The sequence below is a fragment of the Zingiber officinale genome, chromosome 1A (assembly GCF_018446385.1).
Source record: "Zingiber officinale cultivar Zhangliang chromosome 1A, Zo_v1.1, whole genome shotgun sequence".
In the NCBI taxonomy this organism is placed as follows: domain Eukaryota; kingdom Viridiplantae; phylum Streptophyta; class Magnoliopsida; order Zingiberales; family Zingiberaceae; genus Zingiber; species Zingiber officinale.
This window is the reverse complement of record NC_055987.1, coordinates 47,238,299-47,243,725: the sequence shown is the minus strand read 5'-3', so window position 1 is coordinate 47,243,725 and position 5,427 is coordinate 47,238,299.

The following is a 5,427-nucleotide window of genomic DNA, read 5'->3' as shown; positions in this document are numbered from 1 at the left end:
CTCCATTTCTTGAATTAGGCTCATCTAGGTACACGAACTATGCACCTTGATCATAATTCATGATCCTAATATCTCACACACATCTAAAGTGTATCAAACACATCCATGGCAATTTTAATGTGAGATATGGGTTTAGGTATCTTAGACTAAGGTCTCATGCATTTTCTAAACACAAATTTGATCTCAATATCAAAATGTGTTTTTCATCCTTAAATCAATTCAATTGATTATTAATGCAAGAGATGATGACATGGCATAAAATGGTATCATAAATGAAAACATGTGCCAATGTCATGATGTCATGGCATAAAGTTTGAAACTTAAATAAACATGACATAAAAACTAGCCTAAGCATTATCATGACATTTCAAATGATAATAAAACTAAACATGATGTCATGACATGTGAGGGCAAACAATCATGGCAAGATTTAGCATAAATAAATATACCTAGATTACCTATCTAAGTATCCTTAACCACTTGGCTAACTTCAAATTTAATCCTAGATTGCCCCAAAATGCCAAAAACCTAATTTTAACACTTCTTGAACTCTAGATTAATTCATGCCACTTAAAGATCAAATTTATCCTCAAAACTTGGCATGTTTCATTTTTTTTTCGAGAGTTCTCTAGATTTTCCCAAATTGTGCCAATTGAGATTAAAAATGAAATTTCCAATCTTTAGGCACATTTAACTCTTCAAAAGAGTAAATGATAATTCCATTTCATTTTCAAAAGTTCTCAAAACCTTGAAAATGCTCCTTGAGTGTCAATTTCCTCAAAGTTGGGTTAACTACCATTCTAATCGGAGTTGACACTCTCTAACCCATCTATGGGGTAGAGAAGATGCTCCTAGGAACCCAATACCTATTAGAGCTCATTGGGTTCACTAAATATTCACTAGGGATAACTTCCCTAGCAACCCTCCTAATGACCCTTTTAGGCTTTAAAGCCTTGGTCATTTGGGACTCATCAAGATCAACTCTAGGGGTGACTCCCCTTGTGACCTTGGTGATGGTCTTCCTAGCCCTAGATTTTGTTCCATAATCGAATGGAACATTATGATAAGTGGGCTTGACCACTTGTGACTTAGGTTTGTGACCCAAACCTTTCTTGTCCTTGGACATTGATTTTTGACCCTTAAACCCTAGAGATGACTTCTCCAAGTTCTTAAGAGGCTTTTCCAAAGTATAAAGTCTTGACCTCAAGACTTGATTCTTCTTCTCTAATACCTCAAGTTTTAATTTGTCATTGTTCTTTGAGGCATTCCTAGGCATGTGTCTAGTTGATTTGGGATTCCTACCTGTTAGGATCCTTCGTACTCGGCTAGAGAGGGGGGGTGTGAATAGCCGCCCTAAATCGCTCGTTTCTTCCTACAATTCGTTAGCGCAGCGGAAAAATAAACTAGAAACGAAAGGAAGAATATCAAACCTTAACACAGCGATGTACGAGGTTCGGAGATGATACTCCTACTCCTCGGCGTGTCCGTAAGGTGGACGAGCCCTGTCAATCCGTCGGTGGATGAATCCCCGGAAACCCGGCTAAAATATACTCCTTCTGGGTGGAGAAACCTCGCCACAAAATCTTGCAACAGCAAGCAAAGAGTACACGAGATACAACAAGAAATACAAGACAATATGAATGCAACAACACTAGCTTGCCTTCTCGTTGTCGACTGAAGTCCCAGATGAAGCAACAACTTCACGGACGGATGCCAACAAGCAACTCAGCAGCAGTTGATCCAGTCGTGGAATGAAGCTCACGCGAAGCTTCGAAGAAGAGCTCAACAAAGCTCAAGCACCAGAGCACAAGAGAAGAAAAGGAAGAAGAAGTAATGCGGCTCTCGACCCCTTTATACCGAAGAAGGCGGTGAAGAAACTAGTCGTTGCAGCAGCTAAAACTGAACCGATCGGGCTTACGATGCAAAACTACGATCGGTCGTGGGGACCGATCAGGCCTTGTGATCGGTCCCCGGACCGATCCAGCTCTCCCAGTGAGAGTCTTCTGATCGGTCGTGAGACCGATCAGTGCACCTGATCGGTCCCGGACCGATCGAGCTTCTTCTTCACTGATCGTCGCTGATCGGTTCAGGACCGATCGGGAACTCCTGATGCTCGGTGGAATCTGATCGGTCACCGGCCGATCAGAAACACTGATTTCCGGATCGGTCTGCAGACCGATCCAACTCCAGGTTTAGAGTGCCTTCCACCAACCGATCAGGAAACACCGAGCCCTCTCCGACTCCATATGCCAAGCTTCACTCACTTGGACTTCTCAACACGGATGTCCGATCACCCTTGATCTATCTGGATTTTCCCTTGCCATTCACTCACGGGACTTTCCACAGCTTCACTCACCAGATTTCCACCGCCTAACATCCCGGTTAGGACTTTCTCACCGCAGCTTCACTCACGGACTTTCCAACCGCCTAATATCCAGTTAGGACTTTCCCTGGCTTCACTCACCAGGACTTTTCCACCTGCCTAACATCCCAGTTAGGTCTTTCCCTCGTGCCAAGCTCCCTGCTTGGACTTCTCCGTGCCAAGTCTCCATACTTGGACTTTTCCAGTGCCAAGTCTCCATACTTGGACTTTTCCCGTGCCAAGTCTCCACACTTGGACTTCTCGCGTGCCAAGCTCCCTGCTTGGACTTTTCCAGTGCCAAGTCTCCATACTTGGACTTTTCGCGTGCCAAGCTCCCTGCTTGGACTTTTCCCGAATCAGGTCAACCAGGTCAACCTTGACCTAAGGTTGCACCTACAATCTCCCAAACACCTATTCTTGTCAAACATCAAGAATAGAACTCTCTCATGAGTGTCAAACATCAACATGCAACTCAACTAGGTCAACCTTGACCTAAGGTTGCACCGACAATCTTCCCAAGTCAAACATCAAAATACAACTCGAGTCAAGTCACCTCGAGTCGGGTCAACCAGGTCAACCTTGACCTAAGGTTGCACCAACACTACCTAGGTTTTCCTTAGCCTTAGATGAGTTAATTCTAGGGTTGGCTTTCCTAGTGTTATCCTTATCTAGGCTCACATGTTTGGCACCTAAGCACATATATTGATTCCTAAGATTATCATGCTTATCATTCTTGACAATTGCAATAAAACTACTAGCATGAGTCTTATTATTATTGCAAGAATGTGCCTTAAATGTTACCTTAGGGTTTGCCTTAGCTCCCCCTATCGACGTGCTCGGTCTCTTGTCCTTGTGAGATTGCCTCCCCCTCGGACATTGACTCCGATAATGTCCCCTTCGCTTGCATTGGAAGCACACCGCGTGTTCCTTGCCCTTGCGTGTCGGGACTCCGGCTTCCTTGACCTTTGGCGCCGGTGGAGTCTTTCTAATCCTCTTTGGACATTTGCTCTTGTAGTGCCCAAATTCCCTACACTCAAAGCACATTATATGCAATTTATTTAAACTTAAATTGCTTGAGTTACCTAGGGTTGAGGATGGATGAATGCTCTCTTCTTCATCCCTTCCGGAGGTAGAAGCTTCTTCCTCTTGCTCCATTCTTGAAGACGAACTCTCCTCCTCTTCTTCCTTAGATGTTGAGTAGCCCTCAACTCCCAATTCGCTTCCTCCATGATGTGAGCTACTTGGCTCACTAGTCTCCTCTTCATGGAATTTTGCCAAATTGTTCCACAATTCCTTGGCGTTGTTGTACCTATCTATCTTGCACAAAACATTATTAGGTAAAGCAAATTCAATAATTTTTGTTACCTCGTCATTGATTTCGGATTGTCGGATTTGCTCTTTCGTCCACTCCTTCTTCTTGATAGGTTTTCCTTCCTCATCCATTGGAGGGGAAAACCCTTCTTGTACACAAAACCAATTTAACATATTAGTCCTAAGAAAATACATCATCCTTACCTTCCAATATGTGAAGTTGTCGTGAGACTCGTAGAAGGGTTGAATCGTGACATCTTCTCCATAGAGATCCATCTCTAGCCCGTGCTCCCCCGGGTGTTGATCCGTCGAAGAGCGGCCTCGCTCTGATACCACTTGTTAGGATCGTTCGTACTCGGCTAGAGAGGGGGGTGTGAATAGCCGACCCCAATCTTTCGCGTTTCTTCCTACGATTAGGTTAGTGCAGCGGAAATACAACGTAGAAAGAAAACAGGAGAAGAAAGACAAACCATATAACGAGGTTCGGAGATGAACTCCTACTCCTCGGCGTGTCCGTAAGGTGGACGAAGCCTACCAATCCGTCGGTGGATGAGTCCCCGGAAACCCGGCTAATAGATACTCCTTGTGGGTGGAGAAACCTCGCCACAATAACTCGCAACAGCAAGATAGAATACAAGGAATACAAGAAGTAAATACAATGAATGTAACAATACAAGCTTGCCTTCTTGTCGTCGACTGATGTCCTGGAAGCAACAACTTCACGGACGAATGCCAACAAGCGACTCAGTCAAAGAAGCTCACGCGGGTCTTCGGAGCTAAGCTCAGTCGAAGCTGAAACTTCAGCAGCAGAGCAGAAGTTCTAAGGAGGAAAAGAGAAGAGAGCGCACAGAAGATGCCCTCGTCTCCTTATACTGCGAAGAAGAAGCAGTGAAGAAACTAGCCGTTCCGTCTGGCGGCTAGAACCACGATCGATGCGTGGACCGATCGAGCCTATCTGATCGGTGCCCGATCGGGAAAAGCTCGCTTCCGTCCTGATCGGTCCATGGATCGATCGGAACATCTGATCGATCCGCACGATCGGGAACCTTCGATCGGTCCGTAGGCCGATCAGGCTTCTTCTCGCTGGTTTGCCATCGATCTCCTTCGATCGGTCTCCCGATCGAGATAACCATCGATAGCATCTTGATCGATCGATCGGTCACCGGACCGATCGGATGAGCCATGTCATTGGATCGATCTGCGGCCCGATCCAAACTTCTCAACCCTAAACCTAAGGCTTCCACACCAACATCCGATCAACCTTGACTGTTGGTACATCATGCCTAGCATTGGTCACCCTTGACCTGCTAGCACTCCCGCTAAGTGTCGGTCAATCCTTTGACCCATTTAGACTTTTCCACACCGATGTCCGATCATCCTGGTCCATCTGGATTTTCCTCTTCGTGCCAAGTATCCGATCACTCCCTTGACCTACTTGGACTTTCCAACACAAGATCATCCCCGATCCATCCGGATTTTCCCTTGCAGGGTTCACTTACCGGGACTTTCACCTAGCTTCACTCACTAGGGTTTTCATCCCTAACATCCAGTTAGGACTTTCTCCTTGCCTGATCACTCAGGACTTTCCAATGCCTAACATCCATTAGGACTTTCCCACCGGCTTCACTCACGGGACTTTCCAAGCCTAACATCGATTAGGACTTTCCCACCTGCTTCACTCACGGGACTTTCCAGCCTAACACCCAGTTAGGACTTTCCCTCGTGCCAAGCTCCCTGCTTGGACTTTTCCCGTG